The sequence below is a fragment of the Crinia signifera genome, chromosome 8 (genome assembly GCF_055691185.1).
Source record: "Crinia signifera chromosome 8, ASM5569118v1, whole genome shotgun sequence".
NCBI classification, from domain to species: domain Eukaryota; kingdom Metazoa; phylum Chordata; class Amphibia; order Anura; family Myobatrachidae; genus Crinia; species Crinia signifera.
Genome location: NC_139224.1, coordinates 68,624,544 through 68,648,693, shown reverse-complemented (window position 1 = coordinate 68,648,693; position 24,150 = coordinate 68,624,544). Strand labels below are relative to the sequence as shown.

Below are 24,150 nucleotides of genomic sequence, written 5' to 3'. Positions count from 1 at the left end.
AATATCACAGCAAGTAAAGGAGCTCATTGAGGCTGTGCAACTCCCTGCAAAGGCAGACTTGTCACTCTAGTTGTTAAGTGTCAAGCTCACATGTTATAAAGTGATCTTGTTGCACTTGGTAACAAAAACAGGATGACCACCGTTGTGAATCACACCACTATACAATTTAATGTTTTTACAATTGACCAGCAGAATCTCATAAAACATCCAGAGTTGTGTATTTAAAAGGAATGTGCCAATGGATGATGAATGGATGCAGTCAAAAGGCTAATGGCCTATGTAAAGATGGTGGGGGCAGATCAGTAGCTCCCAAAACCCCTCCTCCTGGCATATACAGAAGCTGCCCATGGGATGACCCATGTAAGGAGAGAGAGGGCATGCATTTGATTTCATCTTATGCAGAAAAGTCCCAAACTCATCTGCAAGAGAATGAACTCAGGAAAATTATTCCTATAGAACCATCTAACATTTCTACTACCACTGGTCCATTCCTGAGTTTAAAAATATTTTTTTGGAATTTACATGCATATAAAATTGTTATTATATTTAAATGGTATCTGATATGTTATCTTGATTATAAGGAACATCCCAGCTGTCCCATGTACAGCATCCTTTACAGCAAAGAAATGTATTGAGAAATTAGGATATGTTATCCCATAAGGTATATGGTATTAAAAAAAAAATCATAGAGGTACATATTTGACAGGAAAGGTATTCTGAGGAATAAGTCAATATATGGGTATTGAAGGTTGGTTGCACTCACCACTCACTAAAAGGTTTTAGTCAAAATTGAACATGTTAACAAATGCACATTGAGAACACATTATTTAGGGTGGGTGTGGAAATTACCATGAGTTGACTTGAAGTTTTGTCATCGGTTTTGTATAACATTCACACTACTCCTCAGCAGCCACTGAACCTGTCCCCTTATAAGATCATTATTTCAATTTATATATAATTTTTTTTTATTTTTGGGAGACCAGCAAACCCTATTCAACATCCAGCAGCAGACTTGTCACTCTAATTCTCACATCATCTAAAGACTTTACCAGAAAAGCAAACAAGCTTATGAAGGGATGTTGTTATAAGGTCCAGCCTGGAGACTATGCAATGGTGAGAAAATTCTTACAATTAAATGTCTCGTAGATTAAAGGAAAGACCCGTCCCTGTTAAACAAACCAATTGAATTAATGCGTCTCACTGCAAGAAGGTTTCCGACCTGGTGGTGATATCAGTTGAAAGGGAAAGATACTGATGCAGATAAATATTGTGACTTTGATTCTAATTTAATAAACTTATTTGATGATGGACCTGTCCAGGGCCCCCACACAGACCAAGACAAGGTCCACGGAATCCGGGGACATCCTTAGTGGTGTCCCTGCGGGTTGTGGGCAAGAAGAGGTTCACGGAATCGGGGGGATACCCTTAGTGGTGTCCCTGCGGGTTGTGGACAAGGTGTAAAACAATGATCCCCATGAGTGACCAAGTTTCCCATACACTCACTAACTGAAGAAGTCATTTTTGTTTTTTTAAGTTTTCATATTTTTATAGTGAATGAGGGTTACCAGGGATTGGTTGCTGGCAAGGACAGTGTGTATAGTTATCAAAGAGGTATTACTAGAGTCATGGTGGTGTATTCTACTTCTGCTTTTCAATTTAATCCCACAAGTATAGTAATAATCATAACAGACACACATATACATCATACTACTGATGCTCCCAGGTTTCGGTATGCATCAGAGGATGGTAATAAAATACTGATAGCTAATATGTTAAACTAATTAAAAGGTTTAAAATAAAAATATGAATAATAACATAAAAGTAACTAAGAACATCCACACAGGAACCATTGATAGAATACATCTAGTAAGGTATCAGTAAAGAAGAGGCATTCTAAATAAGGATGGTAACAATGGTGCAAACATAATATCTATATGCAAACTGACATTTCTTCTTTAAGACGCTTATCATGAGCTGATAAAAAGAACAATAAGGTAAACTGATTGTTGGTTATATTGTCATCTACGGTATCACTCCGGTAATGTTGGGTTAATGGCTACTTATATTTGCAGTCAAATCAAACAAATCTCTACGTTATCAGTCTCCCACCCATGTACTAACCAGGTCCAACACTGCTTAGCTTCCAAGATCAAACGAGATTGGGCATATCCAATGTGGTATGGCTGTAAGTGAGATACAGGCACTTTTTTGCCCTCTTCTACTTTTATAACCAGGTAAGCTAAAAAAAAAGTTTCCTAACTGTATTGGCTTACTGAAAAAAATCATGTGTTGGTAATGTAAAAAGACCTACAGGACATAATATTAGCAGGTGGTCTCAAATTAACCTACTAAAGAGGCTCAACAATGTTTAGCTGCCAAAAGCAGTTGGAATTGGGCCAAAACAGTGTGGTAAGTCTTTAGGTGATGGCTATTGTGTCTGTTTGACCTCTCCCAAATGTCTGTATTGGCAATAAAAAGAAAAAGTTTCCAATTTAAATAGCTAGAGAATAAAAACAATTTGCCAGTAATGGGAAAAAACCTACAGCACCTGGTGTTCCCATGTGGTCTCCCACCCAAGTACTAACCAGGCCCAACACTGCTTAGCTTCCAAGATCAGACGAGATTGGGCGTATCCAATGTGGTATGGCTGTAGGTGAGATGCAGGCACTTTTTTGCCCTCTTCTACTTCTATAACCAGGTAAGCTAATAAAAAAGATTCCTAACTGTATTGGCTTACTGAAAAAAATCATGTGTTGGTAATGTAAAAATACCTACAGGACATAATATTAGCAGGTGGTCTCAAATTAAACTACTAAAGAGGCTCAACACTGTTTAGCTGCCAAAAGCAGTTGGAATTGTGCCGAAACAGTGTGGTAAGTCTTTAGGTTATGGCTATTGTGTCTGTTTGACCTCTCCCAAATGTCTGTATTGGCAATAAAAAGAAAACGTTTCCAATTTAAATAGCTAGAGAATAAAAACAATTTGCCAGTAATGGGAAAAAACCTACAGCACCTGGTGTTCCCATGTGGTCTCCCACCCAAGTACTAACCAGGCCCAACACTGCTTAGCTTCCAAGATCAGACGAGATTGGGCGTATCCAATGTGGTATGGCTGTAGGTGATTTACAGGCACTTTTTTGCCCTCTTCTACTTCAATAACCAGGTAAGCTAATAAAAAAGATTCCTAACTGTATTGGCTTACTGAAAAAATCATGTGTTGGTAATGTAAAAAGACCTACAGGACATGATATTAGCAGGTGGTCTCAAATTAAACTACTAAAGAGGCTCAACACTGTTTAGCTGCCAAAAGCAATTGGAATTGTGCCGAAACAGTGTGGTAAGTCTTTAGGTGATGGCTATTGTGTCTGTTTGACCTCTGCCAAATGTCTGTATTGGCAATAAAAAGAAAAAGTTTCCAATTTAAATAGCTAGAGAATAAAAACAATTTGCCAGTAATGGGAAAAAACCTACAGCACCTGGTGTTCCCATGTGGTCTCCCACCCAAGTACTAACCAGGCCCAACACTGCTTAGCTTCCAAGATCAGAAGAGATTGGGCGTATCCAATGTGGTATGGCTGTAGGTGAGATACAGGCACTTTTTTGCCCTCTTCTACTTCTATAACCAGGTAAGCTAATAAAAAAGATTCCTAACTGTATTGGCTTACTGAAAAAAATCATGTGTTGGTAATGTAAAAATACCTACAGGACATAATATTAGCAGGTGGTCTCAAATTAAACTACTAAAGAGGCTCAACACTTTTTAGCTGCCAAAAGCAGTTGGAATTGTGCCGAAACAGTGTGGTAAGTCTTTAGGTTATGGCTATTGTGTCTGTTTGACCTCTCCCAAATGTCTGTATTGGGAATAAAAAGAAAACGTTTCCAATTTAAATAGCTAGAGAATAAAAACAATTTGCCAGTAATGGGAAAAAACCTACAGCACCTGGTGTTCCCATGTGGTCTCCCACCCAAGTACTAACCAGGCCCAACACTGCTTAGCTTCCAAGATCAGACGAGATTGGGCGTATCCAATGTGGTATGGCTGTAGGTGAGATACAGGCACTTTTTTGCCCTCTTCTACTTCTATAACCAGGAAAGCTAATAAAAAAGTTTCCTAACATTATTGGCTTACTGAAAAAAATTATGTGTTGGTAATGTAAAAAGACCTACAGGACATAATATTAGCAGGTGGTCTCAAATTAAACTACTAATGAGGCTCAACACTGTTTAGCTGCCAAAAGTAGTTGGAATTGGGCCGAAACAGTGTGGTAAGTCTTTAGGTGATGGCTATTGTGTCTGTTTGACCTCTCCCAAATGTCTGTATTGGCAATAAAAAGAAAAAGTTTCCAATTTAAATAGCTAGCGAATAAAAACAATTTGTCAGTAATGGGAAAAATCCTACAGCATCTGGTGTTCCCATGTGGTCTCCCACCCAAGTACTAACCAGGCCCAACACTGCTTAGCTTCCAAGATCAGACGAGATTGGGCGTATCTAATGTGGTATGGCTGTAGGTGAGATACAGTCACTTTTTTGCCCTCTTCTACTTCTATAACCAGGTAAGCTAATAAAAAAGTTTCCTAACTGTATTGGCTTACTAAAAAAAAATCATGTGTTGGTAATGTAAAAAGACCTACAGGACATAATATTAGCAGGTGGTCTCAAATTAAACTACTATTGAGGCTCAACACTGTTTAGCTGCCAAAAGCAGTTGGAATTGGGCCAAAACAGTGTGGTAAGTCTTTAGGTGATGGCTATTGTGTCTGTTTCACCTCTCTCAAATGTCTGTATTGGCAATAAAAAGAAAAAGTTTCCAATTTAAATAGCTAGAGAATAAAAACAATTTGCCAGTAATGGGAAAAAACCTACAGCACCTGGTGTTCCCATGTGGTCTGCCACCCAAGTACTAACCAGGCCCAACACTGCTGTCACAATCCTGCCAGAAGTCAGTGTGTTTGTCCTGTCTTACCTGCCTGTCAGTCTTGTTTCTCAGCCTGCTGCAGCAAGATCTGAGTATTTGCTTGTAACGAGCACCTGGGTGATTCTGATTCAGCCATTAACTCTGTGGTTACCACTTGAAAGATACAAGTTCCCTGTTGGCCTCATCCAGAGACTGTTCCAGGTGTGGCCATTCCCAATCACCCGGATGGCCAATCAGTGCTGCTCTGAGGGGTTATCCTCCCAGCCCTGCATAGACACTTTGCTTTTGCATTGTTGTCAATAACTTGGAAGGAAGCTTCAGCTTGTGTTCCTGCTTAAGCTCTGTGGTATTCCAGTTACCCAGCATTTGTATCCTGCTTCCAAGCATTCCTACACCTGTGAGCTTCCAAGACCCTGCACCAGCATTCCTACACCTGTGTGCTTCCAAGACCCTGCTCAAGCATTCCTACACCTGTGAGCTTCCAAGACCCTGCACCAGCATTCCTACACCTGTGTGCTTCCAAGACCCTGCTCCAGCATTCCTACACCTGTGTGCTTCCAAGACCCTGCACCAGTGTTCCTACACCTGTGTGCCTTCAAGACCCTGCACCAGTGTTCACCTGTTCCTGCATTACAAGTACCTGCACCAGTGTTACCCTGTACCTATATCCAGTACCTGCTTCCTGTCCCAGCACCTGTGTTCCCGAGTCGCCTGCACCTGTGCTTCCAAGTTATCTGCACCTGTGTTCATCTGTGCCAGTGTTCATCCGTAACTGTGCTTCCGAGTTACCTGCACCTGTGCTTCCAGTTACCTGCACCTGTGCTTCCAAGTTATCTGCACCTGTGTTCATCTGTGCCAGTGTTCATCCGTACCTGTGCTTCCGAGTTACCTGCACCTGTGCTTCTGAGTTACCTGTGCTTCTGAGTTACCTGTGCTTCTGAGTTACCTGTGCTTCTGAGTTACCTGTGCTTCTGAGTTACCTGCACCTGTGCTTCTGAGTTACCTGCACCTGTGCTTCAGAGTTACCTGCACCTGTGCTTCAGAGTTACCTGCACCTGTGCTTCAGAGTTACCTGCACCTGTGCTTCAGAGTTACCTGCACCTGTGCTTCATACCTGCACCTGTGCTTCCGAGTTACCTGCACCTGTGCTTCCGAGTTACCTGCACCTGTGCTTCCGAGTTACCTGCACCTGTGCTTCCGAGTTACCTGCACCTGTGCTTCCGAGTTACCTGCACCTGTGCTTCCGAGTTACCTGCACCTGTGCTTCCGAGTTACCTGCACCTGTGCTTCCGAGTTACCTACACCTGTGCTTCCAAGTTACCTGCACCTGTGCTTCCGAGTTTCCTGCACCTGTGTTCATCTGCACCAGTGTTCATCCGTTCCTGCATTTCGAGTTACCTGCACCTGTGCTTCCGAGTTACCTGCACCTGTGCTTCCGAGTTACCTGCACCTGTGCTTCCGAGTTACCTGCACCTGTGCTTCCGAGTTACCTGCACCTGTGCTTCCGAGTTACCTGCACCTGTGCTTCCGAGTTACCTGCACCTGTGCTTTCGAGTTTCCTGCACCTGTGCTTCCGAGTTACCTGCACCTGTGACCACTTGCACCCGCACGCTCCAGCATCTGCACCTGTGTCCACCTGTCTCTGCGTGCCTCAGTACCTGCACCCGCAACCACCTTCACCACTGCCTACAGTGCTTCCGGCACCTGCTCTCCAGTGGTCCAACTCCGTGCTTCCGGCACCTGCTCTCCAGTGGTCCAACTCCGTGCTTCCGGCACCTGCACTCTAGTGGCCCTACTCTGTGCTTTCCAGCTCCTGTGCTCCCGTGCCTCTACTACGTGCCTCCAAGTAACTTATCAGTTCCCAGCTTTCCAAAGACTTTTACAGACTTTCAAATGTCCCCTGTACCAGTTCATTATATGCAATAAACATTACCCATTTGTATCCACTTGCCTCCGTCCTGTTTCCATTGGGTTGTCAGCTAGCCACCAAGGTCACTCCCGGGTCCCAAATCCCTAGTCGTGACAGTATGCAAAAGCCCCTGGACTTGGCTAGTGACTTTAAAGTGGCTATGCAAAATCTGACAGCAATACCAATGGGAACCTACCACCACTCACTTATCCAGCTGCAAGAACTTTTGGCAAAATTTTTTACCATAATAACTCCGTTACTCAGTTACACTCCTGAGGTTGTGAAGCCCATCAGCTACAGCTCCAAAGTGAAAAGAGTCTCAGTGAAAGTGCCTGTGAAATCTGAAAGGCCTCCCAACCTTCAGAGCGAAATTTCTGTCCAGGGCAAGCGGAGGTCCCAGCTTTCAGAATCTGAACGCCAAAGACGCAGGTCTCTCCATTTATGTTTCTACTGTGGTAATCCAGACCACTTCATTGAGAATTGTTCACTCCGCAAGCCCAAGAACAAAGTGATTCTGACCACATCCAGTCTCCAGCCCCAAGTGGGGGTCCGCAGTCTTCAGCCCCAAGTGGGGGTCCGCAGTCTTCAGCCCCAAGTGGGGGTCCGCAGTCTTCAGCCCCAAGTGGGGGTCCGCAGTCTTCAGCCCCAAGTGGGGGTCCGCAGTCTTCAGCCCCAAGTGGGGGTCCGCAGTCTTCAGCCCCAAGTGGGGGTCCGCAGTCTTGTGTCCACTCCGGTTCCAGCCGGTTCAAGTACCTCCATTGATGATCCGGTTCCAGCCGTCAGTCAGGAGGCTCATTCGGTTCCAACCGATTCCGACACCTCTGGACCTCATCCGGTCCCATCCGTCAGTCCAGAGTCCACTCCGGTCCCAGCCGGTTCAAGTACCTCCATTGATGATCCGGTTCCAGCCGTCAGTCAGGAGGCTCATTCGGTTCCAGCCGATTCCGACACCTCTGGACCTCATCCGGTCCCATCCGTCAGTCCAGAGTCCACTCCGGTCCCAGCCGGTTCAAGTACCTCCAATGATCCGGTTCCAGCCGTCAGTCAGGAGGCTCATTCGGTTCCAGCCGATTCCGACACCTCTGGTTCTCATCCGGTCTTAACCGTCAGTCCAGAGTCCATGCCGGTCCCAGCCGGTTCAAGAATATTCAGGGATCATCCGTTGCCATCCATCAATCCTGAGTCCATGCCGGTCCCAGCCGGTTTAAGCATCTTCAATGATCATTCGGTCCCATCCGTCAATCCAGAGTCCCTGCCGGTCCTAGCTGGTTCAAGTACAATCGGATGTCCTCCGGTTCCAGCTGGTCCAAGTTTGTCTACTTCCACGTCTGTACTATCCTTCAGCCCAGAGACTCTATACTTTAACACAGATTTAGCTCAGTCCTCCAAGATGGAACTCTCCGAACAAGATCAAGCTCTTCTTGACCAATATATCAAAAATTTTCGGGCTGCCAGAAAACAGGCTGGTTCACAGTCGTCACCGAAGACTCAGTCCATAGATATGGAACTAAATTATATGGCTCTGTCTCCTTCCAAAGATTCCTTCGAGTTTTCTGCTGAATATCCCACATCTTCAAGGTCTGTACCCATGAGCTTAAGAGTTGGCTGTGTTTCTCTGTCTTATCCTCAAGTGGAACCTTCTACGGTACCTTGCCCCAACAAGTCTTCAGAAACCTCCAGTCAGAGCAAGGCAGTCTTAACTCTAGACATGGATTCTGATTCCGAGTATGATGAGGATTATGACTCTACCCCTTTCCCTGAAAATCCTGTTTCACCTTGCCCTGTCTTACCTCTGAGAAAAATTCAGTTAGATGCTAAAGATGGCTATCCGAAAGCCCCTGGATATCGAACAAGATTTAATTTGAGTCTTAGTGGTGCCTTAGCCTCAAGGGCCCGATCTTCTCGTCTCTCAGTTCCAGTCAAAAATACTTCAGTTATCCCTGATGAATTTGATTCTACGTCTTTCTCCAGTGGTCCTCTTCGTCCAAGTCAAGTGTTCCTTCCGGACGGAAGTCATCCTCATTATCGTGTCCAATGGAACGGGAATTCCGTTTACGTCGACGATGGATGGTCCACCTGTTCTGATGATGAGGCAGAATTGTGACTTTTCTTCAAAGTTCCTGAAGTGTCCGGTGGCCACCCGTAAAGGGGGGGTACTGTCACAATCCTGCCAGAACTCAGTGTGTTTGTCCTGTCTTACCTGCCTGTCAGTCTTGTTTCTCAGCCTGCTGCAGCAAGATCTGAGTATTTGCTTGTAACGAGCACCTGGGTGATTCTGATTCAGCCATTAACTCTGTGGTTACCACTTGAAAGATACAAGTTCCCTGTTGGCCTCATCCAGAGACTGTTCCAGGTGTGGCCATTCCCAATCACCCGGATGGCCAATCAGTGCTGCTCTGAAGGGTTATTCTCCCAGCCCTGCATAGACACTTTGCTTTTGCATTGTTGTCAATAACTTGGAAGGAAGCTTCAGCTTGTGTTCCTGCTTAAGCTCTGTGGTATTCCAGTTACCCAGCATTTGTATCCTGCTTCCAAGCATTCCTACACCTGTGAGCTTCCAAGACCCTGCACCAGCATTCCTACACCTGTGTGCTTCCAAGACCCTGCTCAAGCATTCCTACACCTGTGAGCTTCCGAAACCCTGCACCAGCATTCCTACACCTGTGTGCTTCCAAGACCCTGCTCCAGCATTCCTACACCTGTGTGCTTCCAAGACCCTGCACCAGTGTTCCTACTCCTGTGTGCCTTCAAGACCCTGCACCAGTGTTCACCTGTTCCTGCATTACAAGTACCTGCACCAGTGTTACCCTGTACCTATATCCAGTACCTGCTTCCTGTCCCAGCACCTGTGTTCCCGAGTCGCCTGCACCTGTGCTTCCAGTTACCTGCACCTGTGCTTCCAAGTTATCTGAACCTGTGTTCATCTGTGCCAGTGTTCATCCGTACCTGTGCTTCCGAGTTACCTGCACCTGTGCTTCCAGTTACCTGCACCTGTGCTTCCAAGTTATCTGCACCTGTGTTCATCTGTGCCAGTGTTCATCCGTACCTGTGCTTCCGAGTTACCTGCACCTGTGCTTCTGAGTTACCTGTGCTTCCGAGTTACCTGCACCTGTGCTTCCGAGTTTCCTGCACCTGTGTTCATCTGCACCAGTGTTCATCCGTTCCTGCATTTCGAGTTACCTGCACCTGTGCTTCCGAGTTACCTGCACCTGTGCTTCCGAGTTACCTGCACCTGTGCTTCCGAGTTACCTGCACCTGTGCTTCCGAGTTTCCTGCACCTGTGCTTCCGAGTTACCTGCACCTGTGACCACTTGCACCCGCACGCTCCAGCATCTGCACCTGTGTCCACCTGTCTCTGCGTGCCTCAGTACCTGCACCCGCAACCGCAACCACCTTCACCACTGCCTACAGTGCTTCCGGCACCTGCTCTCCAGTGGTCCAACTCCGTGCTTCCGGCACCTGCTCTCCAGTGGTCCAACTCCGTGCTTCCGGCACCTGCACTCTAGTGGCCCTACTCTGTGCTTTCCAGCTCCTGTGCTCCCGTGCCTCTACTACGTGCCTCCAAGTAACTTATCAGTTCCCAGCTTTCCAAAGACTTTTACAGACTTTCAAATGTCCCCTGTACCAGTTCATTATATGCAATAAACATTACCCATTTGTATCCACTTGCCTCCGTCCTGTTTCCATTGGGTTGTCAGCTAGCCACCAAGGTCACTCCCGGGTCCCAAATCCCCAGTCGTGACAACTGCTTAGCTTCCAAGATCAGACGAGATTGGGCGTATCCAATGTGGTATGGCTGTAGGTGAGATACAGTCACTTTTTTGCCCTCTTCTACTTCTATAACCAGGTAAGCTAATAAAAAAGTTTCCTAACATTATTGGCTTACTGAAAAAAATCATGTGTTGGTAATGTAAAAATACCTACAGGACATAATATTAGCAGGTGGTCTCAAATTAAACTACTAAAGAGGCTCAACACTATTTAGCTGCCAAAAGCAGTTGGAATTGGGCCGAAACAGTGTTGTAAGTCTTTAGGTGATGGCTATTGTGTCTGTTTGACCTCTCCCAAATGTCTGTATTGGCAATAAAAAGAAAAAGTTTCCAATTTAAATAGCTAGAGAATAAAAATAATTTGCCAGTAATGGGAAAAAACCTACAGCACGTGGTGTTCCCATGTGGTCTCCCACCCAAGTACTAACCAGGCCCAACACTGCTTATCTTCCAAGATCAGACGAGATTGGGCGTATCCAATGTGGTATGGCTGTAGGTGAGATACAGTCACTTTTTTGCCCTCTTCTACTTCTATAACCAGGTAAGCTAATAAAAAAGTTTCCTAACTGTATTGGCTTACTGAAAAAATCATGTGTTGGTAATGTAAAAAGACCTACAGGACATAATATTAGCAGGTGGTCTCAAATTAAACTACTAAAGAGGCTCAACACTATTTAGCTGCCAAAAGCAGTTGGAATTGGACCGAAACAGTGTGGTAAGTCTTTAGGTGATGGCTATTGTGTCTGTTTGACCACCAAATGTCTGTATTGGCAATAAAAAGAAAAAGTTTCCAATTTAAATAGCTATAGAATAAAAACAATTTGCCAGTAATGGGAAAAAACCTACAGCACCTGGTGTTCCCATGTGGTCTCCCACCCAAGTACTAATCAGGCCCAACACTGCTTAGCTTCCAAGATCAGGCGTATCCAATGTGGTATGGCTGTAGGTGAGATACAGTCACTTTTTTGCCCTCTTCTACTTCTATAACCAGGTAAGCTAATAAAAAAGTTTCCTAACTGTATTGGCTTACTGAAAAAATCATGTGTTGGTAATGTAAAAAGACCTACAGGACATAATATTAGCAGGTGGTCTCAAATTAAACTACTAAAGAGGCTCAACACTATTTAGCTGCCAAAAGCAGTTGGAATTGGACTGAAACAGTGTGGTAAGTCTTTAGGTGATGGCTATTGTGTCTGTTTGACCTCTCCCAAATGTCTGTATTGGCAATAAAAAGAAAAAGTTTCCAATTTAAATAGCTAGAGAATAAAAACAATTTGCCAGTAATGGGAAAAAACCTACAGCACCTGGTGTTCCCATGTGGTCTCCCACCCAAGTACTAACCAGGCCCAACACTGCTTAGCTTCCAAGATCAGACGAGATTGGGCGTATCCAATGTGGTATGGCTGTAGGTGAGATACAGGCACTTTTTTGCCCTCTTCTACTTCTCTCTAAAGGTAAGCTAATAAAAAAGTTTCCTAACTGTATTGGCTTACTGAAAAAAATCATGTGTTGGTAATGTAAAAATACCTACAGGACATAATATTAGCAGGTGGTCTCAAATTAAACTACTAAAGAGGCTCAACACTATTTAGCTGCCAAAAGCAGTTGGAATTGGGCCGAAACAGTGTTGTAAGTCTTTAGGTGATGGCTATTGTGTCTGTTTGACCTCTCCCAAATGTCTGTATTGGCAATAAAAAGAAAAAGTTTCCAATTTAAATAGCTAGAGAATAAAAATAATTTGCCAGTAATGGGAAAAAACCTACAGCAAGTGGTGTTCCCATGTGGTCTCCCACCCAAGTACTAACCAGGTCCAACACTGCTTAGCTTCCAAGATCAGGCGTATCCAACGTGGTATTGCTGTAGGTGAGATACAGGCACTTCTTTGCCCTCTTCTACTTCTATAACCAGGTAAGCTAATAAAAAAGTTTCCTAACTGTATTGGCTTACTGAAAAAAATCATGTGTTGGTAATGTAAAAAGACCTACAAGACGTAATATTAGCAGGTGGTCTCAAATTAAACTACTAAAGAGGCTCAACACTGTTAAGCTGCCAAAAGCAGTTGGAATTGGGCCGAAACAGTGTGGTAAGTCTTTAGGTGATGGCTATTGTGTCTGTTTGACGTCTCCCAAATGTCTATATTGGCAATAAAACGAAAAAGTTTCCAATTTAAATAGCTAGAGAATAAAAACAATTTGCCAGTAATGGGAAAAAACCTACAGCACCTGGTGTTCCCATGTGGTCTCCCACCCAAGTACTAACAAGGCCCAACACTGCTTAGCTTCCAAGATCAGACGATATTGGGCGTATCCAATGTGGTATGGCTGTAGGTGAGAAACAGGCGCTTTTTTGCCCTCTTCTACTTCTATCTAAAGGTAAGCTAATAAAAAAGTTTCCTAACTGTATTGGCTTACTGAAAAAAATCATGTGTTGGTAATGTAAAAAGACCTACAGGACATAATATTAGCAGGTGGTCTCAAATTAAACTACTAAAGAGGCTCAACACTATTTAGCTGCCAAAAGCAGTTGGAATTGGGCCGAAACAGTGTAGTAAGTCTTTGAGTGATGGCTATTGTGTCTGTTTGACCTCTCCCAAATGTCTGTATTGGCAATAAAAAGAAAAAGTTTCCAATTTAAATAGCTAGAGAATAAAAACAATTTGCCAGTAATAAGAAAAAACCTACAGCACCTGGTGTTCCCATGTGGTCTCCCACCCAAGTACTAACCAGGCCCAACACTGCTTAGCTTCCAAGATCAGTCAAGATTGGGCGTATCCAATGTGGTATGGCTGTAGGTGAGATACAGTCACTTTTTTGCCCTCTTCTTCTTCTGTTACCAGGTAAGCTAATAAAAATGTTTCCTAACATTATTGGCTTACTGAAAAAAATCATGTGTTGCTCATGTAAAAAGACCTACAGGACATAATATTAGCAGGTGGTCTCAAATTAAACTACTAATGAGGCGCAACACTGTTTAGCTGCCAAAAGCAGTTGGAATTGGGCCGAAACAGTGTGGTAAGTCTTTAGGTGATGGCTATTGTGTCTGTTTGACGTCTCCCAAATGTCTATATTGGCAATAAAACGAAAAAGTTTCCAATTTAAATAGCTAGAGAATAAAAACAATTTGCCAGTAATGGGAAAAAACCTACAGCACCTGGTGTTCCCATGTGGTCTCCCACCCAAGTACTAACAAGGCCCAACACTGCTTAGCTTCCAAGATCAGACGATATTGGGCGTATCCAATGTGGTATGGCTGTAGGTGAGAAACAGGCGCTTTTTTGCCCTCTTCTACTTCTATCTAAAGGTAAGCTAATAAAAAAGTTTCCTAACTGTATTGGCTTACTGAAAAAAATCATGTGTTGGTAATGTAAAAAGACCTACAGGACATAATATTAGCAGGTGGTCTCAAATTAAACTACTAAAGAGGCTCAACACTATTTAGCTGCCAAAAGCAGTTGGAATTGGGCCGAAACAGTGTAGTAAGTCTTTGAGTGATGGCTATTGTGTCTGTTTGACCTCTCCCAAATGTCTGTATTGGCAATAAAAAGAAAAAGTTTCCAATTTAAATAGCTAGAGAATAAAAACAATTTGCCAGTAATAAGAAAAAACCTACAGCACCTGGTGTTCCCATGTGGTCTCCCACCCAAGTACTAACCAGGCCCAACACTGCTTAGCTTCCAAGATCAGTCAAGATTGGGCGTATCCAATGTGGTATGGCTGTAGGTGAGATACAGTCACTTTTTTGCCCTCTTCTTCTTCTGTTACCAGGTAAGCTAATAAAAATGTTTCCTAACATTATTGGCTTACTGAAAAAAATCATGTGTTGCTCATGTAAAAAGACCTACAGGACATAATATTAGCAGGTGGTCTCAAATTAAACTACTAATGAGGCGCAACACTGTTTAGCTGCCAAAAGCAGTTGGAATTGGGCCGAAGCAGTGGTAAGTCTTTAGGTGATGGCTATTGTGTCTGTTTCACCTCTCTCAAATGTCTGTATTGGCAATAAAAACAAAAAGTTTCCAATTTAAATAGCTAGAGAATAAAAACAATTTGCCAGTAATGGGAAAAAACCTACAGCACCTGGTGTTCCCATGTGGTCTCCCACCCAAGTACTAACCAGGCCCAACACTGCTTAGCTTCCAAGATCAGGCGTATCCAACGTGGTATGGCTGTAGGTAAGATACAGGCACTTTTTTGCCCTCTTCTACTTCTATAACTAGGTAAGCTAATAAAAAAGTTTCCTAACTGTATTGGCTTACTGAAAAAAATCATGTGTTGGTAATGTAAAAAGACCTACAGGACGTAATATTAGCATGTGGTCTCAAATTAAACTACTAAAGAGGCTCAACACTGTTTAGCTGCCAAAAGCAGTTGGAATTGGGCCGAAACAGTGTGGTAAGTCTTTAGGTGATGGCTATTGTGTCTGTTTGACATCTCCCAAATGTCTATATTGGCAATAAAACGAAAAAGTTTCCAATTTAAATAGCTAGAGAATAAAAACAATTTGCCAGTAATGGGAAAAAACCTACAGCACCTAGCGTTCCCATGTGGTCTCCCACCCAGGTACTAACAAGGCCCAACACTGCTTAGCTTCCAAGATCAGACGAGATTGGGCGTATCCAATGTGGTATGGCTGTAGGTGAGATGCAGTCACTTTTTTGCCCTCTTCTACTTTTATCTAAAGGTAAGCTAATAAAAAAGTTTCCTAACTGTATTGGCTTACTGAAAAAAATCATGTGTTGGTAATGTAAAAAGACCTACAGGACGTAATATTAGCATGTGGTCTCAAATTAAACTACTAAAGAGGCTCAACACTATTTAGCTGCCAAAAGCAGTTGGAATTGGGCCGAAACAGTGTGGTAAGTCTTTAGGTGATGGCTATTGTGTCTGTTTGACCACCAAATGTCTGTATTGGCAATAAAAAGAAAAAGTTTCCAATTTAAATAGCTAGAGAATAAAAACAATTTGCCAGTAATGGGAAAAAACCTACAGCACCTGGTGTTCCCATGTGGTCTCCCACCCAAGTACTAACCAGGCCCAACACTGCTTAGCTTCCAAGATCAGACGAGATTGGGCGTATCCAATGTGGTATGGCTGTAGGTGACATACAGGCACTTTTTTGCCCTCTTCTACTTCTATAACCAGGTAAGCTAATAAAAAAGTTTCCTAACTGTATTGGCTTACTGAAAAAAATCATGTGTTGGTAATGTAAAAAGACCTACAGGACATAATATTAGCAGGTGGTCTCAAATTAAACTACTAAAAAGGCTCAACACTGTTTAGCTGCCAAAAGCAGTTGGAATTAGGCCGAAACAGTGTGGCAAGTCTTTAGGTGATGGCTATTGTGTCTGTTTGACCTCTCCCAAATGTCTGTATTGGCAATAAAAAGAAAAAGTTTCCAATTTAAATAGCTATAGAATAAAAACAATTTGCCAGTAATGGGAAAAAACCTACAGCACCTGGTGTTCCCATGTGGTCCCCCACCCAAGTACTAACCAGGCCCAACACTGCTTAACTTCCAAGATCAGACGAGATTGGGCGTATCCAATGTGGTATGGCTGTAGGTGAGATACAGTCACTTTTTTGCCCTCTTCTACTTCTATAACCAGGTAAGCTAATAAAAAAGTTTCCTAACTGTATTGGCTTACTGAAAAAATCATGTGTTGGTAATGTAAAAAGACCTACAGGACATAATATTAGCAGGTGGTCTCAAATTAAACTACTAAAGAGGCTCAACACTATTTAGCTGCCAAAAGCAGTTGGAATTGGACCGAAACAGTGTGGTAAGTCTTTAGGTGATGGCTATTGTTTCTGTTTGACCTCTCCAAAATGTCTGTATTGCCAATAAAAAGAAAAAGTTTCCAATTTAAATAGCTAGAGAATAAAAACAATTTGCCAGTAATGGGAAAAACCTACAGCACCTGGTGTTCCCATGTGGTCTCCCACCCAAGTACTAACCAGGCCCAACACTGCTGAGCTTCCAAGATCAGACGATATTGGGCGTATCCAATGTGGTATGGCTGTAGGTGAGATACAGTTACTTTTTTGCCCTCTTCTACTTCTATAACCAGGTAAGCTAATAAAAAAGTTTCCTAACATTATTGGCTTACTGAAAAAAATCATGTGTTGGTAATGTAAAAAGACCTACAGGACATAATATTAGCAGGTGGTCTCAAATTAAACTACTAATGAGGCTCAACACTGTTTAGCTGCCAAAAGCAGTTGGAATTGGGCCGAAACAGTGTGGTAAGTCTTTAGGTGATGGCTATTGTGTCTGTTTCACCTCTCTCAAATGTCTGTATTGGCAATAAAAAGAAAAAGTTTCCAATTTAAATAGCTAGAGAATAAAACCAATTTGCCAGTAATGGGAACAAAACCTACAGCACCTGGTGTTCCCATGTGGTCTCCCACCCAAGTACTAACCAGGCCCAACACTGCTTAGCTTCCAAGATCAGATGAGATTGGGCGTATCCAATGTGGTATGGCTGTAGGTGAGATACAGTCACTTTTTTGCCCTCTTCTACTTCTATCTAAAGGTAAGCTAATAAAAAAGTTTCCTAACTGTATTGGCTTACTGAAAAAATCATGTGTTGGTAATGTAAAAAGACCTACAGGACATAATATTAGCAGGTGGTCTCAAATTAAACTAATAAAGAGGCTCAGCACTATTTAGCTGTCAAAAGCAGTTGGAATTGGGCCGAAACAGTCTGGTAAGTCTTTAGGTGATGGCTATTGTGTCTGTTTGACCTCTCCCAAATGTCTGTATTGGCAATAAAAAGAAAAAGTTTCCAATTTAAATAGCTATAGAATAAAAACAATTTGCCAGTAATGGGAAAAAACCTACAGCACCTGGTGTTCCCATGTGGTCTCCCACCCAAGTACTAACCAGGCCCAACACTGCTTAGCTTCCAAGATCAGACGAGATTGGGCGTATCCAATGTGGTATGGCTGTAGGTGAGATACAGTCACTTTTTTGCCCTCTTCTACTTCTATAACCAGGTAAGCTAATAAAAAAGTTTCCTAACAGTATTGGCTTACTGAAAAAAACCATGTGTTGGTAATGTAAAAAGACCTACAGGACATAATATTAGCAGGTGGTCTCAAATTAAACTACTAAAGAAGCTCAACACTATTTAGCTGCCAAAAGCAGTTGAAATTGGGCCGAAACAGTCTGGTAAGTCTTTAGGTGATGGCTATTGTGTCTGTTTGACCTCTCCCAAATGTCTGTATTGGCAATAAAAAGAAAAAGTTTCCAATTTAAATAGCTAGAGAATAAAAACAATTTGCCAGTAATGGGAAAAAACCTACAGCACCTGGTGTTCCCATGTGGTCTCCCACCCAAGTACTAACCAGGCCCAACACTGCTTAGCTTCCAAGATCAGACGAGATTGGGCGTATCCAATGTGGTATGGCTGTAGGTGAGATACAGTCACTTTTTTGCCCTCTTCTACTTCTATAACCAGGTAAGCTAATAAAAAAGTTTCCTAACTGTATTGGCTTACTGAAAAAAATCATGTGTTGGTAATGTAAAAAGACCTACAGGACATGATATTAGCAGGTGGTCTCAAATTAAACTACTAAAGAGGCTCAACACTGTTTAGCTGCCAAAAGCAGTTGGAATTGGGCCGAAACAGTGTGGTAAGTTTTTAGGTTATTGCTATTGTGTCTGTTTGACCTCTCCCAAATGTCTGTAATTGCAATAAAAAGAAAAAGTTTCCAATTCAAATAGCTAGAGAATAAAAGCAATTTGCCAGTAATGCGAAAAAACCTACAGCACCTGGTGTTCCCATGTGGTCTCCCACCCAAGTACCAACCAGGCCCAACACTGCTTAGCTTCCAAAATCAGACAAGATTGGGAGTATCCAATGTGGTATGGCTGTATGGGAGATACAGGCACTTTTTTGCCCTCTTCTACTTCTATAACCAGGTAAGCTAATAAAAAAGTTTCCTAACTGTATTGGCTTACAGAAAAAAATCATGTGTTGGTAAAGTAAAAAGACCTACAGGACATGATATTAGCAGGTGGTCTCAAATTAAACTGCTAAGGAGGCTCCACACTGTTTAGCTGCCAAAAGCAGTTGGAATTGGGCCGAAACAGTGTGGAAAGTCTTTAGGTGATGGCTATTGTGTCTGTTTGACCTCTCCCAGATGTCTGTATTGGCAATAAAAAGAAAAAGTTTCCAATTTAAATAGCTAGAGAATAAAAACAATTTGCCAGTAATGGGAAAAAACCTACAGCACCTGGTGTTCCCATGTGGTCTCCCACCCAAGTACTAACCAGGCCCAACACTGCTTAGCTTCCAAGATCAGGCGTATCCAATGTGGTATGGCTGTAGGTGAGATACAGTCACTTTTTTGCCCTCTACTACTTCTATAACCAGGTAAGCTAATAAAAAAGTTTCCTAACTGTATTGGCTTACTGAAAAAAATCATGTGTTGGTAATGTAAAAAGACCTACAGGACATAATATTAGCAGGTGGTCTCAAATTAAACTACTAAAGAGGCTCAACAATGTTTAGCTGCCAAAAGCAGTTGGAATTGGGCCGGAACAGTGTGGTAAGTCTTTAGGTGATGGCTATTGTGTCTGTTTGACCTCTCCTAAATGTCTGTATTGGCAATAAAAAGAAAAAGTTTCCAATTTAAATAGCTAGAGAATAAAAACAATTTGCCAGTAATGGGAAAAAACCTACAGCACCTGGTGTTCCCATGTGGTCTCCCACCCAAGCACTAACCAGGCCCAACACTGCTTAGCTTCCAAGATCAGACGAGATTGGGCGTATCCAATGTGGTATGGCTGTAGGTGAGATACAGGCACTTTTTTGCCCTCTTCTACTTCTATAACCAGGTAAGCTAATAAAAAAGATTCCTAACTGTATTGGCTTACTGAAAAAAATCATGTGTTGGTAATGTAAAAAGACCTACAGGACATAATATTAGCAGGTGGTCTCAAATTAAACTACTAAAGAGGCTCAACACTGTTTAGCTGCCAAAAGCAGTTGGAATTGGGCCGAAACAGGGTGGTAAGTCTTTAGGTTATGGCTATTGTGTCTGTTTGACCTCTCCCAAATGTCTGTATTGGCAATAAAAAGAAAAAGTTTCCAATTTAAATAGCTAGAGAATAAAAACAATTTGCCAGTAATGGGAAAAAACCTACAGCACCTGGTGTTCCCATGTGGTCTTGATAATACAGAAAATCAACGAATCAATAAATCTATGCTTTTATTATATTCTGTTTTCCTGACTGCTGCTATTATTGCTGCAGATGACTTTAGCTTGTTGCACAATGTACTATTCACTGCGTATGAGGCATTACCTTTGCGCTAAACAGTTATAATATGTCAGAAACGGCGGCCATTTTGTTAGGCATGACTTGCATAATAACATTATAAAATGGCTGATCATTCAGAACAGTGCTGTAAAAGTGATTTCTTATAGAGAATTGTTTTTGGTTTTAGAAGCTTAAGAATGTGATGTTGACAGTATAATGGAGCAAGGACAGAAAGCTAGTCTCCACAAACTGAATAATATGGGAACAAGGCCACACATGCGTAGACCCCCAAGGCCACTGAAGTTGGGTGTTGGGTTAATTATGACATCATGATTGAAAGCAGAGCTTTCCAATAAGACTCAATGCTTATGAGTAATTAATTAATTAATGTGATTAAGGTTTAAATATCAGAGTTATAGAAGGAGGGGAAAGGCAGTTGAGGAAGAACAAGGAAGCACAGGGGGCTGGAGGTAATTATGAAGGAGGTTTAATCATGGCTGACCACTGTCCTTGAAAGGTGTCCATTTTGATTTGATTTAGAATTACTGTTTAAGTATTAGCTAATCAATTTTATGTTTCTTGTGTTAGTCTGTATTTGCAAATACCTGTAATGAAGCTATTTTTCAAGTAAAGCATTGTCATACATTTTATAACAAGGTTGTGTGGGTGTGCAATCATTTCAGCGTTGCCATTATATTTAAAGGAAATAAAGGAAATATATACAGGTTTGGGTTATCAATCATATCTAATCTTATCAAACAAATCTCTGCGTTATCAGTTGGAGGCCCCAGCGAGATGTAATGCGAGATAAGGAGTTGTCCACGTTAGGTGAAGAAACAGGAAATGATCATGTGAATTCAATGTTTTTTTTTTTTTCATTTAATGAGTAATACATTTTGGATAAGAAAAGTGATATATATATATATATATATATATATATATATATATATATATATATATATATCGATGAGATATAAGTCCAATATAACATCTATTCTTAAAGGTTCATATTGATATATTAGACCATGTTTTCTGTTGGCAATTTCTGTTGCCTATTTGCTTGATCTGGATACATATATTGAATCAGATATACCTTGAGTAATGCGCAGATAAATCCTGGGTTTATTTTTATTCTTATGAATGGAAGGTAATCAGTGATAACTGACTCAAGGCTGTGGGGTTTTCTTTAAGCCAATTTTTGTTTTGTTTTTGATTTGTGTTAATTTAGTTTTGTTTGTTTTGAAAGGGGGAGGATACTAAATTGATAGAGTATCTTAAGGGGTTAATACTGTGGCCACAGTTAGCTAGATAACCAGGGGAGATAGTGATCTAATCGTGTAATGATCAATTAGACAATGTGCAGATAAGGTAACAAAGAATGACATATTGCATATAATTTTTTCTGATTTGATGAGTTGATTTTTCCTGTGAGAGTGCTGACCGGTAGCGAGATTCACAGGGGGTATCTGCCACCTACGTGCAAGGTAGAATATACTGAGAAAAAAGGGTGGGGGTGGGACACGTGACTACTGGTAACAAAGAATGACAGTAGAGACCCACAAGACTGGTAACAAGGAATGACAGGATGTGGAAGGCGTAGGTGTGGTAACAGTGAATGACACATAACGCAAGGTTAGGTTTTTTGGGGAAATTTTTTTTTATTTTATTTACATTTTTGTCTTTGAAAGAGGTAACACTGTTTTAAGCATTTGTATGGGATCACAGAAAGTTCTTTGAGTATGTGACTGGTGTGAGCAAGTGAGAAGGAATAGAAAATACTATGCTAGTCATAGTTAGTTGGAATTGGCGATGATGATGCACCTGTGAGGTAATGATTATTTGATGAGAGTGAACGCGCAATGGTCTGGTGACAGGTGGTGAAAGCTTCAAGAATTGAGATAGTATATCCCACTAACCCACATGTGTTTGGAAAGATTGTACTGTCCCACTGAGGGGTTAATTCTGTTCAGTGAAAAGTGAGGAGAGGTGATATCTATTTTAGAGCCCTAGGGAAGAAAAAGAAAAATGGGAAAAAAAAAGAATAATTTTGAAAATTTTGTTTATTTTTGAAAAAGCAGAAGGGAAGAAGTTTTTTTCAGTGATGAGGTGAGAGTAATATCAGAAATAACTCAATAGGAAATTAAAGGCAGGAAATGGTTAATGAGATTGATAAGAGAGTAAAGTTTTATTCCTAAATGATGTGAAATATCCAAGGAGTGTTACAGAACTGTTTTCCATAACAAGGACATTTAAGCAATTATGGGCTAAAAGATCTTAGAATTGAAGATATTGTTTACCCTTTTGAAAAGGCACAATGAATAGATTAAAGTTATTGCAATGTTTGTATGGGACAGTGATCAGCCATACCCAAGGATGACCTCCAGCCCCCTCCCCATTGCTTCCCTCATGTGATAATGTTGTTTTGTCAACATCTGTTTAAAAACTGCCATTTTTTTTCTCCAAATGACAAATGCTAATATGATGTCTGAGCTTAATAATGCTATTGCTTTTGCTTGTTTTATTTAAATAAAAACCCAGCCAATAGAGGTGTGACCATTCCAGAGAAAATATTCATTTACAAATTGATGCATTTCATTTTGCACAGAAAAAAACAAGTGTTTTAACCCCTTCCCGACATTTGACGTACATTTACGTCATGGTCGGGATGTACTTCCCGACACATGGCATAAATGTACGTCATGTTTTTAAACTGTCACCGCGTCTATAGACGCGGTGACAGAGGGACGATGTCTGCTGTCCCTGACAGCAGACATCTTCCCTCATTGCCCAGGGGGGGCACCGATGCCCCCCCTCAGCGATCGCTGCGATTGGCTGTTCAAACGTGAACAGCCAAAAGCAGCGTTTACTGTGTTATGTGTATAATTTTGACTCTGCTGCCCCCTAGTGTCCAAAAAAATTAAAAGCAGGTTGAAATAATGATGTAATAATAAAGTATACATATGGTCTATGTTAGTTATTAACTATTTTGAGTGGTATGATTATTTGTCTCACAAGCAGAAAATTTAACATTTTGCAAATTGCAAAATGTTCAATTTTTTTACGACATTTTGGTATTTTTCACAAAAAAAACAGACTGTATCGACCAAAATTTACCACTAACTTAAAGTACAATGTGTCACGAGAAAACAATCTCAAAATCACTGGGATAAGTAAAAGCAATAAAAAGTTATCCCCACATAAAGTGATACATGTCAGATTTGAAAAAAAGGCCTCTGTCAGGAAGGCAAAAACAGGCTGCGTCGGTAAGGGGTTAAAAAAAATATTATTATTATTATTATTACTGAGCCACGAGAAATTCTTTAGAAAATAATATTGAGTCTGCAGGTACCTCTGCAGAATCCTTATCAAAGCCCTTATTGAAAAATACAGATTTTATAGTGATTATTATAAGATGCATATTGAGTTGAGTTTACTGATTTATCTGATTGCATGTTGCCACTTTACTAGATCCATTGGTCATGCATATGAGCCCACAAATAAGGAATGGAGGTCACAATTAGGCGCAGCACAACTGGGTACTGCTACTAGTAATCGCATTTGCTGCACAACTAATCATGATATTCTCTCAAATATTTGTAATGATTTAATGATTGTTTTTTCTCAGAGTGGTTTGGAAGAAATTGTGTATTATTAACAGGAATCCATGAGAGACAGCTGTCAGAAAGCACTAACCGATATGAGGACCCTCACGGGGTTAGAGGATATGAGTGATGCTCATAGGGCATTAAGCAATTAGTATTTTGATGAGTTTTTCATTACTAATCATGTCACAAGTTTCTGAATATCTATGGACCACTGATATGCAGGTTACATATATATTTAACCGAAATGAGATGCCCAAAACTTCCATGGATTCCACAATGCCCTCTAAAATCTGAGGCAGAAATAGTTTTTTTCAAATTTGACAACAACGCATATTATTTAATACCCATAGTATTTGCAACACTCTGTTATTGTAGGTTATCTACCCAATGCGATTATTCTGATTATTTTTTTAGTGTAAATCAATTCACTTTACAGTTATGGAAGTATTACAGTCATCTAATCATTGATTTATGATCTGCATATCTCTTACTATCAAATAGCAGATTGTCAGGACTAAAGGTGCCCACACACTAGAACGATTTTTGGTCCGATTGGCCGATTTTCGATAAATCGGCCGATATATCCGATGCTCGCTCCTGTGGATCTTTTGCTAAATCTTCTGATCTTACGTGCTGCACAAAAGATCAGAGGATTTAACAAAAGATCCATAGGAACGCACACGGGAT

The 24,150-nt window shown here is 41.5% G+C and overlaps 19 non-coding genes and 4 pseudogenes across 19 annotated transcripts; all 23 read right to left on the bottom strand.

Annotated features, from left to right (window-relative positions):
• Positions 1-2,536: 2,536 nt before the first annotated feature.
• On the bottom strand, positions 2,537-2,655 carry LOC146027535 (5S ribosomal RNA). The gene has a single exon (XR_014454933.1). It is a non-coding gene; the product is annotated as a 5S ribosomal RNA (ribosomal RNA).
• A 345-nt stretch (positions 2,656-3,000) lies between these two features.
• Positions 3,001-3,119, bottom strand: LOC146027524 (5S ribosomal RNA). The gene has a single exon (XR_014454922.1). It is a non-coding gene; the product is annotated as a 5S ribosomal RNA (ribosomal RNA).
• Positions 3,120-3,463: 344 nt separating this feature from the next.
• Positions 3,464-3,582, bottom strand: LOC146030823 (5S ribosomal RNA). Its single transcript, XR_014456307.1, has one exon. It is a non-coding gene; the product is annotated as a 5S ribosomal RNA (ribosomal RNA).
• A 345-nt stretch (positions 3,583-3,927) lies between these two features.
• On the bottom strand, positions 3,928-4,046 carry LOC146027512 (5S ribosomal RNA). Its single transcript, XR_014454910.1, has one exon. It is a non-coding gene; the product is annotated as a 5S ribosomal RNA (ribosomal RNA).
• Positions 4,047-4,391: 345 nt separating this feature from the next.
• On the bottom strand, positions 4,392-4,510 carry LOC146035053 (5S ribosomal RNA). Its single transcript, XR_014460456.1, has one exon. It is a non-coding gene; the product is annotated as a 5S ribosomal RNA (ribosomal RNA).
• Positions 4,511-10,973: 6,463 nt separating this feature from the next.
• LOC146033138 (5S ribosomal RNA) lies at positions 10,974-11,092 on the bottom strand. The gene has a single exon (XR_014458549.1). It is a non-coding gene; the product is annotated as a 5S ribosomal RNA (ribosomal RNA).
• Positions 11,093-11,433: 341 nt separating this feature from the next.
• Positions 11,434-11,542, bottom strand: LOC146028907 (5S ribosomal RNA; annotated as a pseudogene).
• Positions 11,543-11,886: 344 nt separating this feature from the next.
• Positions 11,887-12,005, bottom strand: LOC146027499 (5S ribosomal RNA). The gene has a single exon (XR_014454898.1). It is a non-coding gene; the product is annotated as a 5S ribosomal RNA (ribosomal RNA).
• A 799-nt stretch (positions 12,006-12,804) lies between these two features.
• Positions 12,805-12,923, bottom strand: LOC146035159 (5S ribosomal RNA). Its single transcript, XR_014460563.1, has one exon. It is a non-coding gene; the product is annotated as a 5S ribosomal RNA (ribosomal RNA).
• A 345-nt stretch (positions 12,924-13,268) lies between these two features.
• On the bottom strand, positions 13,269-13,387 carry LOC146033620 (5S ribosomal RNA). The gene has a single exon (XR_014459029.1). It is a non-coding gene; the product is annotated as a 5S ribosomal RNA (ribosomal RNA).
• Positions 13,388-13,732: 345 nt separating this feature from the next.
• Positions 13,733-13,851, bottom strand: LOC146035158 (5S ribosomal RNA). The gene has a single exon (XR_014460562.1). It is a non-coding gene; the product is annotated as a 5S ribosomal RNA (ribosomal RNA).
• Positions 13,852-14,196: 345 nt separating this feature from the next.
• On the bottom strand, positions 14,197-14,315 carry LOC146033619 (5S ribosomal RNA). The gene has a single exon (XR_014459028.1). It is a non-coding gene; the product is annotated as a 5S ribosomal RNA (ribosomal RNA).
• A 343-nt stretch (positions 14,316-14,658) lies between these two features.
• LOC146029014 (5S ribosomal RNA) lies at positions 14,659-14,767 on the bottom strand (annotated as a pseudogene).
• Positions 14,768-15,112: 345 nt separating this feature from the next.
• On the bottom strand, positions 15,113-15,231 carry LOC146033515 (5S ribosomal RNA). Its single transcript, XR_014458924.1, has one exon. It is a non-coding gene; the product is annotated as a 5S ribosomal RNA (ribosomal RNA).
• Positions 15,232-15,573: 342 nt separating this feature from the next.
• LOC146027487 (5S ribosomal RNA) lies at positions 15,574-15,692 on the bottom strand. The gene has a single exon (XR_014454887.1). It is a non-coding gene; the product is annotated as a 5S ribosomal RNA (ribosomal RNA).
• Positions 15,693-16,037: 345 nt separating this feature from the next.
• Positions 16,038-16,156, bottom strand: LOC146031421 (5S ribosomal RNA). The gene has a single exon (XR_014456889.1). It is a non-coding gene; the product is annotated as a 5S ribosomal RNA (ribosomal RNA).
• Positions 16,157-16,499: 343 nt separating this feature from the next.
• On the bottom strand, positions 16,500-16,618 carry LOC146034989 (5S ribosomal RNA). The gene has a single exon (XR_014460392.1). It is a non-coding gene; the product is annotated as a 5S ribosomal RNA (ribosomal RNA).
• A 346-nt stretch (positions 16,619-16,964) lies between these two features.
• Positions 16,965-17,083, bottom strand: LOC146031041 (5S ribosomal RNA). Its single transcript, XR_014456519.1, has one exon. It is a non-coding gene; the product is annotated as a 5S ribosomal RNA (ribosomal RNA).
• Positions 17,084-17,427: 344 nt separating this feature from the next.
• Positions 17,428-17,546, bottom strand: LOC146027476 (5S ribosomal RNA). The gene has a single exon (XR_014454876.1). It is a non-coding gene; the product is annotated as a 5S ribosomal RNA (ribosomal RNA).
• A 345-nt stretch (positions 17,547-17,891) lies between these two features.
• Positions 17,892-18,010, bottom strand: LOC146027465 (5S ribosomal RNA). The gene has a single exon (XR_014454865.1). It is a non-coding gene; the product is annotated as a 5S ribosomal RNA (ribosomal RNA).
• A 345-nt stretch (positions 18,011-18,355) lies between these two features.
• LOC146028436 (5S ribosomal RNA) lies at positions 18,356-18,474 on the bottom strand (annotated as a pseudogene).
• Positions 18,475-18,819: 345 nt separating this feature from the next.
• LOC146028732 (5S ribosomal RNA) lies at positions 18,820-18,928 on the bottom strand (annotated as a pseudogene).
• Positions 18,929-19,273: 345 nt separating this feature from the next.
• LOC146032116 (5S ribosomal RNA) lies at positions 19,274-19,392 on the bottom strand. Its single transcript, XR_014457560.1, has one exon. It is a non-coding gene; the product is annotated as a 5S ribosomal RNA (ribosomal RNA).
• Between the last annotated feature and the right edge of the window lie 4,758 nt (positions 19,393-24,150).